The sequence below is a fragment of the Petaurus breviceps genome, unplaced genomic scaffold, assembly GCF_028583685.1.
Source record: "Petaurus breviceps papuanus isolate PSGF00001 unplaced genomic scaffold, PetGlider_PUasm1.0 90466, whole genome shotgun sequence".
Classification (NCBI taxonomy): Eukaryota; Metazoa; Chordata; class Mammalia; order Diprotodontia; family Petauridae; genus Petaurus; species Petaurus breviceps.
The window spans coordinates 2703389-2715461 of record NW_027187260.1 but is presented as its reverse complement, the minus strand read 5'-3'; the positions used below and the strand labels follow the sequence as shown (position 1 = coordinate 2715461).

Genomic DNA, 12073 nt, shown 5'->3' with positions numbered 1-12073 from the left:
ATCATTTGGCATCCCAGATAAGAAGAAAGAAGTGGAAATCCTCTTCTAGACTATTACCTTTAATCATAGGCTGGGTAACCTCATTTAAGAGATGATCCCTGGGGCAGCTAGGTGGCACAGTAAACAGAGCACTGGCCCTGGAGTCAGGAGGACCTGAGTTCAAATCCGGCCTCAGGCATTTGACATTTAGTAGCTGTGTGACCTTGGGCAAGTCACTTAATCCCAATTGCCTTGCCTTTCCCCCTTCAAAAAGAGAGAGAGAGAGAGAGAGAGAGAGAGAGAGAGAGAGTCCCTATCAGATTTAATACTATTGTGTGGGTCCATTCTTCTACAGAAGAAATCTTTGTCCTTTAAGATCAAAGATGCGCTTCTATACATGACAAGTGTGGTATGAAGTGCTAGCACAAAGACTGACAAAAGAGAATTTAGCAAGCACAACCAAAATGTTTTCAGAACATCCCTCAGCTGATCCTTGAAATGTTGGTGGAGGGTAGAAGGTCAGAGGAATTCAATCTCAATGACCGACGCAGCTTGAGATTTGAGCGTTGGTACCAAATGTCCCCAAAGCTGCCATCAATCTTTTTTTATTACTCTTCAACACAGACTATCCGGCGTGAATAAGCAAACCTACATGCCAATAAAAAATAATTAATAGCTGACACTTATATAGCCTGTTAAGTGCAGTTGCTATAAGTGTAGCAAAGCACTACAAAACGCCTTACATATATTCTCTCTCACTTCACCCAGACTACAATCCTGTGAAGGTCTTATTTTTATCCCCATTTTACAGATGAGGAAATTGAGGCTTAGAGAGTTAAAGTCACACAGTTAGCAATTATATGAGGTAGCTCTTCCCAATTATAAAATCAGTCCTCTATACTCTGCATGATCCTACTTCCATAATGTGGTAGCTAGGTGGTGCAGTGTATAGAGTGCCAGGGCCTGGAGTCAGGAAAATGAGTCTTCCTGAGTTCAAATCAGGCCTCAGACACTTACTAGCTGTGTGACCTTGGGCAAGTCACTTAACCCTGTTTGCCTCCATTTCTTCATTTGTAAAATGAGCTGCAGAAAGAAATGGGAAATTATATTAAACTGCTGGATCTGTAAATCAACAGAATCCATCTTTTCACTTCAGTCAAAGCATACACCTATAGCCTGTATTTCAAAGTTGGGGTTAACAAATGCTTATTTCCTCTCCCTACTCCTATAATCAGCTATAGGGCTGAATAATGTGATTTAAAGGAAGCCCAGAAAGCCACCCAGCTCTAATCAAAATGTCCATTCCCTTAGTACATACCAGCATCATTAGATCTCTTTCCTAAAACTTAGTCATGACTCCTTACCAATTTTATACTTTATTCCACTCAGAACTGTTCACCTATTCACCTAAAGGAATTTCCAGCTGCTAGAAATTCTAGCAACATGGGGGAGGTAAAGTCTAGGTACTGGTATTTAAAAGACAGCTGATTTGGGTTTCAGACAATTAGGAAAGCAGGCAGAGACCTTCCAAGACAAAATTTGAAAGTGAAGTTTTCCATAATTGTCAGAAGAAATGAAGAAACCCAAAACACTGAAAAGCCTATGGGAGGACATGGATAATAACCACCCAAATAAGCAGGAAAAGATAGGCTATGATCTGCATTGCTGGAAAGAACACCCAAATTCATGAGGCGACAGATCTATTGTATTATTTGAGTATCTTTGCTGCTTTCTTGGAACTATCACAGAGTGATTTTTCTCTTACTATAAATGGGTATCATGTGCTATTACAATTCTATGTAAGCAATATTTTTCTACTGTGAACTAGGAAGAGTTCTTCCCTTTATTTGGAGCAAGCCTCCAGAGGCTTCACCAGATGGTCAAAGGGATCCAATGCACAAAAAATGACTAAGAAGTCTTGCTTTAATGATAGGATTCTATAAAAGGTCAATGTCCTATGGGATGGAGGACACCCAAATGATGACCCAGCAAAGCTAAATCTGGGGAAATGGCTGGATATAGCCCAAAATAGGAAGGCCAAAGTCATAAAAGTTAGAGCTAATATAGTACATCTAACAATGGGATAGCCATTCAGGCATCCCTTCCCCTCCTCCCACCTCTACCCAATGACAGCAACACCTTAGGGTTCCATTGAGGTGAATCTTAGGGGGGCTACCACAGGTATCATTAGTCCTGGATTCATCTAGAAGACATGAGTATTGATTCTTCTGCAATAATTGGGAATGTGTCACATTATGTCACAAATTAGCAAAGGGTCATCAGGCAGGGGAAAGAGCCCTAATAGAGTTATTTCAATGTTATTGAAATGCCTTTTGCCTCACTCTTAGATGGAGGCTGAGCTCCCTGAAGCCTCAGGGTATCTTTGTGCTTGGTTGTCCTCTGTCCTTCAAAGACTTGTTACATTACCCATGGGTTAGACATGTGGTCTGACTTTTAGTAGAGGTGAAGAACTATGTCTTGCTAGGAAACTAGTTGCTTCCATATCTGGTTTTCTCAGTCTCTTTATCTGTCAAATATTCTCTTCTGAACCAGATCTCCTCCAATCCCATTTTTCTGGTACTTCAGCAAACAAAAATTACATGTTCTTTACTATCATTTTCTCCAACTATAACTACAGCTGTCTTCCTGTATACAATTGTGTCCAAACTCCCTTAGTCGTCTCCTTCACATAAAACATCCTCCCACAGCTTCCCACTAGTAAGTGATCCTAAATTAGGTATGACGGATTCAGACTCTAGGCCAATGGGCTTTGATATAAAATACCGGGGTAACGAAGACTTTGTCCTTTATGCATGCAGGGTCGCCTAAAGTTCTATTCTGATGCTGCATAATGCCTTGTAGGTAAACCTGGGTTCTTGTAGGCTCTCCTAGCTGTATAGACTCTAGAACGTCCTACTGAGCTAGAAAGATGACAGATCCTGCATCTGCTTATTAGAGAATTATCCTCTAAGACTGACCATCATGAGGTTGCCTGCAGGATGATGAATTTTTCAGCCTCAACCACTCTAAAAACCCATCTCATAAGTTATTGGGGAGGTTGCGATCTGTGTCACTGCAATAAGTACTTGAATCAATAAAATCATGGATGCTTAAAACTGAAGAGAAGTGTACAGGGTTTGAATTAGGGATGATGAACCATGTAGTATAATGTGCCTTTAAAGTACTCCTAGGGTGGTAGATTTGTTTGAACTTTTCACTGATCAACATTTGACCAACATTTGAGTCAGAATGATAAAGTGAGAATGGGTAATCTCAACCACAAAACTCTTTTTGGTATTCATTTATATTCTTACTTGCCTTAACTTCTTTATGTTTTGACCTTGGTCTTTTGGACATGAGCTAATCTTCATGGCCACTGTTAAAATGGGGCACCTGGGTGGCAAAGTAGATAGAATGCTGGGCATCTCAGATACTTATTGACTGTGTGACCCTGGGTAAGTCACTTCACCCTGTTTGCCTCAGTTTCCTCATCTGAAAAATGAGCTAGAGAAGGAAATGGCAAACCATTCTTGTATTTTTGCCAAGAAAACCCCAAATGGGATCACTAAGAGTTGGACATGACTGAAACTACACAACAATAAATCTAAATATATATAAATAAATGAATCATAACGTATCTATAGATATAGAGCTAGGAGGCTGCTCAAACCATTTAGTCCAACCCAGTCATTTTACAGATGAGTTTACTAAGATCAAGGAAAGTTAGGTGATTTATCCAAGTGGTGAGCATCAGAATCAGCATTTGCAGTCAGACCTTCTGATTCTAGCACTTCACCATACATGTTAAATGATTGGAATGAACTCAGGGAGAATGAACAAAATCTCACTTTTAGAACCTTCAGAATATTTCGAAGTATACATACTTGGACTCTAGCTCTTTGAAAGGAAAACTATGGCAAATCTGGGCAGCATACTAAAAAACTGAGACATTATCTTGCCAACAAAGGCCTGTATAGTCAAAACTTAGTTTTTCCAGTAGCAATGTATAGCTGTAAGAGTAGGACTATAAGGAAAGCTGAACTCCACAGAAGAAATGCCTTCAAATCATGGTGCTGGAGAAGACTTTTGAGAGTCCCTTGGACAAAAAAGGAGGTCAAATAAGCCAATATTTAAAAAAATTAATTCAGGCTATTCACCAAAATGTCAAATACCAAATATGAAGCTTAAATATTTTGACCACATAATGAGAAGATAGGATTCATTGGAAAAGACTCTGATGTTGGAAAAGATTGAAGGCAAAAGAAAAAGGGGATGGCAGAGGATGAGATGGATAGATGGTATCATGGAAACAATGAACATGAACTTGGACAGACTTTAAGAGATAGTAGAAGAGACAAGGGCCTGATGTGCTATGATCAACGGGATCAGGAAGAGCTGGACACAAATGATGGAAAAATAACTTGGACATTCTTTACACGGAAAAGGGGACAGTAAAATATGTTTACTTAATGCTTTAAAAAGTAGATAAAATAGTTTACAATTAGTGCATTCACTGTTCGAATACAAATGATATTACTAAAGAGGCCCCTTAGAAAACAATGCATTTATTTATCTTTCACCCTTCGTGAGATTTCAAAGTATTTTATCAGGCTGATATTGAAGAGTAAAGCTGGAAATTGACACCAGGATGGAAGTAGGATAGAAGCCTGACTCTGTTCTGCCAAGTGAAGGTAAAAGTCTGGCCCTCTTTTACCATGCCTGGTACAAGGCATATTCACCCTAGAACTCTGGACTTTGGTAAGGGTTAGGACCCTGAGATGGTGCTAAGATGGTACTTTGACTAAAACAATAATAATATCTTGCATTTGTACAGCAACTTAGGATTTGCAAAACACTTTACATATATTAACTTATCTTCACAACAGCCCTGGGAGGTAGATGCTATTATCATCATCCCTATTTTATTGATGAGGAAAGGAAGGCAGATAGAGTTTGAGTGACTTGCCCAGGGTCACACAGCTAGTAAGTGATTGGAGCAGGATTCAAAGTTAAGTCTTCCTGACCCCAGGCCCAGTTCTCTATCCTCCTCTGCACCATCTGGCCACCTCTATGAAAAAAAAAAACATGTGAAACTGGGTGGGGGTGGGGTAAGTAAAAGGAGTAAAACAAGGAAAAAAGAAGGTACCAAGGGAGAAATATTGTTAGGCATTGCGAGATAAACAGCTGGAAACCACTGCTCATCCTGAAAGCTCCTGATGCAACTTGGTGTTAATAATGGAACTATGTTACAACCTTAATAATAACAGCACAAGTTCTTTATTCAAAAGACAGCAATTAGCACACCACCAACTCCAAGCCCACGTCCACATGTTTTGATCTGCTCATCGTGTGCAAGACTATCAGGCCACATTTTCCCCTCCTTTGCATGTGCCAGCTGAAAAGCTGCTACAGTATTAGTTTACAATGCCATCACTGTTTTTTGCAAGAATCAGGACTATTTTTTAGGATGATCTCAGGAGACAACAACAACAAAAAGAAATTGAATACATATTTGGTTTTAAAGCAAACTGAAAGTCTTAAGAAACAAAGCCAAGTGCTTGTATAATGAGGGTGACAACATTCTGGACCTAGTCTGATTATACAGGCAGTCTCTCTCTCTCTCTCTCCCCATCAGACAAAGTATTCAAGTCTGCAAATATAAGCCTAGATATCCTCAAGTGAGAGGAAGAGGATGGCTCTTGGACTTGTAATACTGATCCTTGTTCATTGGGCCCACAGGTAAAATTCCAATTTCCCTTTCCCATTCTTGTATCCAAGCCTTTCCCCTCATCACTCTCTTTAACTTCTGTCATCTCAACTAAATATTCTAAACAGATTCATCACTTTGTACCTTCTACTTAATTGTCCTCACAGATAATATATCCCTCACCAAGTTCTTTCTCCAGCCTCCCTCTCCTCTTGGAAGGCAATAGCATCCCTACTAGACCTTGAAGGACTAAGGTCTGTTCCTGCTATCTTCCCTCAACAATGGTGCTGTGAAACATGGAAAAACCACGTTCCTTGACCTTCTCTCTAAGATGTCCTAGTGTGGAGGATAGATCCGAAGCTTCCCCTATCAACCAAGAGATGTAATGAGAGTTCTACATACCCTCGATATCCCAGAATCAAGGTGGCCTCTTCTATCATTAATCCTGAGAGACAAAAGCAGGGAAATGGACAGAAAGACAGAGAAAGAGAGGCAGAGACAGATAACTTAGCCATCCACTGTGCTAAGTGCTGGGGATATTGTATAAGCAAGCAATACAGTTCCTACCCTCAGGAAGATTACATTCTAATAGTAAAAGACAATACACGGTTGTTGTCCTTCATGCTTGAAGAGGACCAAAATGACATTACTCTGTCCAGGTCAAGGTACAGTGTGTCCACCTGTGGCTGATCAAACCAATGCAAGCTCAGAAGGCGCTACCACAGATCAGACACAAATAGTCCATATCAGCATTTGGAGTGGAGATGTCTAAATTTTCACATTTCATGTCTCTCTTAAGCTATTGCAAGTCTGCTTTGCTCATAGAGCACAATGCTTTCTTTGATGTGGCATGTCATGCTGGGCAGTCCTGTGCCAGTGTCTCCTATATCTCACAATCAATTCCAAAGGTCTTCAGAGAGACCTTGAGAATGTCCTTGTATCACTTCTGACCACCATGTGAGTGCTTGCCTTGTGTGAGATTTCTGTAAAACATGTATTTGTTTTTTTGGGCCACATGGCCAGCCCATTGGAGTTGTGCTCTCTATAGCAGAATTTAAATGCTTGGCATTTCAAGAAAGGACTTCAGTGTCTGGTACTTTATCCTGCCAGGTGATTTGAGAATTTTCCTAAGACAATTCAAATGGAAGCAATTCAGTTTCCTGGCATGGCACTAGTATACTGTCCGGGTTTCACAGGCATACAACAATGAGGTCAGTACCATGGTTCTGTAGACTTTCAGTTTGTTAGTCGGTCTAATACCTCTTTTCTCCCATACTTCCCTTCAGAGTCTCCCAAACACTGAACTAGCTCTGGCAATGAGTATGTCAACCTCATCATCTATTTATACTTCCTGGAAAGTACGCTGCCAAGGTAAGTGAACTTATCCACAGCATTCAAAGTTTCTTAATTTGTTGTAATCAATGGGGCCATGTATGGATGGAGTGGTGCTGGCTGAGGGAGAACTTCTGTTTTCTTGATTTTAATTGTCAGGCCAAAATTAGCACAAGCAGCATAGAATCAATTCATACTCTGTTGTATCTCAGTTTCAGAGGCTGCACTGAGTACATAATCACCTGCAAACCAAATGTCAGCCACCAACTCTCCTTCCACTTTAGTCTTGGCTTGTAACCCTTTCAAGTTAAATAATTCATTCTTAGTGCTGTGGTTAACTTTGATGCTGTTTTCGTCCTCTTTAAAAGGATCTAACAACATCACTGCAAACATCATGCTAAAAAGCATGGCAGCAAGCACATAGCCCTGCTTTACTCCAGTGATGACTGGGAAAGCTCAAGAGCATTGTCCATTATCCAAGCATGCCATTGCAGAACTGGTACACAATTATGATGAATTTCTCTGGGCAATCAAATTTTGCCATAATATATCTAAGGGAACAGAAAGAGGTATAGAATATATGCTTAGCAGATTGGTTTGGAGATGTTCAAGATGCTAACATTTACTCAAAGAATCACAGAAATTGAAAGCTGGAAGAGACTTTAGTGGTCATCCAGTTGGACCCATACCCCAAAGGACTTCTCACTATAACATACCCATCAAGCAGTTGGTCCTCCAGCCTCTGTTTAAAGACCTCTGGAGGTTGGGGAGAGAGCAGGGCAGAGATACCCATCTCTTGAGACAATTACATTTTTGAACAGCTTTAGTTTTTAGGATATTTCTCAACGTCAAGACTAAATTTGCTTCTTTATAATTTTACCCCTTTTTCTTGACTCTGCCCTATGGGTCTAATATTACTTTTATATCCCCATTGAATATATGCAGAAAGCTATTATGTCTCCCCTCGGTCTTCTCTCCAGGCTAAACTTCTCCTGATCCTTCAATTGATCTTCATATGACAACCTCCATCACCATCCTATCCGCCTCTGGGTGTGATCCCTCTGCTATCTGGCCAAGAGAGATATTACAGATGTCTGGATAACCAAAATTCTCCATCACTATTATATCATGCCTATGTACCAGTCCAGTAATTTGATTTCTGAGCTCATCATCTATTCCTGCTCTTAGTACTGGTGATCTGTAGTAAACTTGAATAACAAAATCATTTCTGTTTCTTCCTTTATTGGCCTCCACGCAAATGCTCTCCTCCTGATGATCAGTATACTCATGGCCTGAGAGTCAATTCTATCCTTTCTTCTCTGGCAAATGAAATCTAGTGGTATCTGTGTTCTAAATTCCTCTTTCCTTGTCCCTGTGCCCCATGCCCAAGCTCCCTAGGTGACTATGTAGGTTTATGTCGGACAGTTAATAAACATTTATTTAACATTTATGTGCTACACACTATACTAAGCTCTAGAGATACCAAGACTGGAAAAAAAAACAAAAATAGTCCTTGCCCTCAAGAAGTCTACAATCTAATTTCCACCCTTAAGTGAATTAAAACATGCCTATAATGAAGTCCTACTTTTTTCACCAAATCTATTTGTGTTCATTTTTTTGTGTGTATAATTTAAAGATGTTTATATATGCTAATAGAATGTAATACTAATAGAATGCAAACTCTCTGAAGGCAGGGACTGCCTTCACTTTTGTCTGTGTCTTTCAGTTTTGGAACCTAGCACACTTCTAGACCCTATCAGGGTTTGACTTGTCACCAAAAACAAAAAACAAACAAACAAAAAAACCCAACAGTACTATGAAGGCCAAATCCTTTAAGGGTGAGTAGAAGGGGCCTATCTTATAGATCTTGCTGTGTTGACCCATTCCAGTTGTCTTTCTGAGCCATCCCCACCAAAGAATGCAGATAATTCCCATCACAGATTCCTACACACAGACTTGATTGAATCACTGATTCCCTAAGTTCCATAACTTTGCTCATGATTGTAGAAATTTAACTAGGTTGAGGTTCACATGTTCTCTAAAATAAAGGCCTAAGAAATGCAATGTCCTGTAATACAGGCAGAATCCTATAGACAGCATCCCGAAAAAACAATCCCTGAGGTCAGTTTGTCCAGCTTCCTGAGATGAGACACCCAGGCAACGGGACTGATGGTAGTTCCACAGAACAAAGTGTCCATCATGCTATAAATATATTTTCTTCACACTTTACCCTGAGACAGGAAGTTGACAGGAATCCAGGTTCTCTGACGCTCCAGAAGAGCCGGCGTATTGTCAAAGCTGCAACTGTGCCAGCTTCAAAAAGGAAAGGAGGCAGGGAAAACATATGGGTACCTCCAAAGACATGGAGGAGTCTTTGAACCCCAGGGGACTGTTCACTTGGGGCTTTACAGTAAGGAATTCACAGTACCTAGCTGCAATTTCCCAGCTATAACATAATATATTATACATAAAATATTATATATATATAATAGCACATTAATTATAATGCTGCAAATTAGAGTAAAAAATCCTTATGCATTAAAAGATATAAAAACTAATGTGTCATTTCAGAAGATAAGGCTTCAGGCTACCAATCTTTGGTCCTTGAAAATATACTTTCTTTATGATCTTATCAGATTTCACAGGTTCAAGTATTGGTTCTATTGAGATGACTCCTTAGATCTCTCCTGAGCTCTAGTCTCATATTTCCTATTGGATATTTCCCTCTGAATTTCCTTCAGGTATCTTAAAATCAACTTGCCCCAAACGGACTCTTTAGCTTCCCCTCCTCCGCACACTATGCCAATCATTCATGCTCCCAACTTCAGTCCTCCTTGACTCCTCACTCTCTCCACTGCCCCCCCCCTTATCCAATTAACTGTTGAGCCTTAGCAATGTTACCTTCAGTCTCTTGAATCTCTCCCTTTCTTGTCTATAAACACCCTTGAGGCCTTCTTCACTTCATGCCTGATCTGCTGGGGTAACCTCATACTTGTGCTCCCTACCCCCTGTCTCTCCCTATCCAATCTTCACCCTCCACATGACTGATGAACTGATATTCCTAAAACACAGTTTCGATGATATAGCTCCCCTAATCAAGGCACTCCTGTGATTCCCTATTGCCTCTAAAATCAAATGACAAATTCCTCTGTTTGGCATTTAAAGCCTCCTCATAATCTGTATTTACATTAACTTTCCAGTTTTACTGCAAATTGCTCTCCCCTTCAAGAATGCTGTGATCTACCCAAACTGGCCTAACTGCTGTTCCTGGTACATGAAATCCCATTTCCCACTTCCACGTCCTTGCACAAGCCATCCCACATCACTACAGGGCATCCCATCCGCATATCTGTGTCACAGAATCTCAGCTCAAGTGCTATTCCTACCTGTGTAGGCTTCTCCCACTTCCTCCAGTTGTTAGCATCACCCCTCCTTTCCTCTCTCCCTCCCATGATTAAGGAGCTAGTGCAGTAGATAAGTACTAGGGATGGAATCATGAGGACCTGAGTTCAAATCTAGCCTTAGATAGTCACTGGCTATGTGACCCTGAGCAAGTCACTTGCCTTCTGTCTCAGTTTCCTCAACTATAAAATGAAAAGAATAAATAGTACCTACCGCTCAGGGTTATTATGACAATCAAATGAGATAGTATTTGTAAAGCATTTAGAACAGTGCCTAGCACACAGTAAGTCTTTAATAAATGTTTGTTTCCTTGCATCAGAAAATGCTTTGTTTATAGTTTTGCATTTGTTTATCCACCACCTCCTCCTCAATAACAGCTCCCTGAGGATGAGGACTGTTTATTTTTGTCTTTCTAGCTCTAGTATACAGCAGTGTATGGCACACAGTAGGTGTTTAATAAATGCTTGCTGAATGAATATATGAAGAAAGCAAATCCAAAGTCAGATTTTTCCCAGCTTTTCTAATACCATATGCATCCTCCCTCAGCAGTTTGGGAAGAGCAGGGCAGTGCCTTGTAAAGGGTTCCTACTAGGAAGAAAGAAGGTTCATTTGGGAACAGAACATGTGACCTCTATTCCTAGATACTTGTCTTCCATTGCAAAAGGAGAGAGAACGATACAGCTCTTTTTTGGTTCATAAAAGCTGCCAATCTCTCTTTAAATGTGTGTTTAACTTCCATAAATTGGGTACATAATATGCATTCCCCTCTCTGACAGAAAATAAACAAAACAAAAAACAAGACAACTTTGGCATCATAGCACATACATAGTGGCCTCCTTAATCAGACTAAGAATGTGGGGCTGCTTTTGCAAGAGGGGGAGAAAAAGTGTTGTTTTAATGATTATAATACACAAACCTCTTAATATGCAAGGACCCAAAAAATATTTCCCTTATTTTGAAGCAGGTAGTTTAATGCAATAGGATTCTTCAGGGAAATATAACTTGTTCCAACACATTAAAAAAAAAACCTGTTTATCAAAGTCTGTGGTTTGTGAAAATGACTGATGGTATCAAAGCCAGCTAGTGTTCCTGTCAGTGAGGATGCGTCCTGTCACCCTCCACCCCCAAATATCAAGGGGACTCAAAGGAAGAAGCCAGAATGCCTTGCTCAGGTGCTTGGCAGTCACAGGCCCTGCTGCAATTAGCAAGCTCAATCATGATTCAGCATCCAAGCCGAGGCAGTCACCACCAGAGCATAGCGGACAGCTTAAAAATAGCAAAGCTGTGGCTGAATTTCCTCAGCCGGGTCTCCACACGCCAAGGCATTCCAGCTGCCAGGGATGCTTGAAAAGCAGCCGGGCCACCCACTCACCCTCTGCCCTCCCAAGCATCAGGGTGCCAGCTGCAAAGGGATGAGGTGGGGGCGTGGGAGTGGAGAGAAGCACTGCAGCTTATGCTTAAATTTCCCCATGTGGAGAACAAGAGACAAAATTTGTAGTGTCTCCTGAGTAAGCTGAGGGTCACTAAATAGTATGGCAATGATTGAGTTACCCATGGCAGCATCAAAGTGCCCAGAAGGGTGAAGACTTCCCTCAAATGGTCACATACACACACACACACACACACACACACACACACACACACACACACACA

General features: G+C 40.7%; 1 protein-coding gene across 2 annotated transcripts in view; it reads right to left on the bottom strand.

The window, feature by feature from the left end:
• Window positions 1-12073, bottom strand: part of SUSD4 (sushi domain containing 4) — a 230965-nt gene that overhangs the window by 176675 nt on the left and 42217 nt on the right. The gene's annotated exons all lie outside the window — the stretch shown is intronic.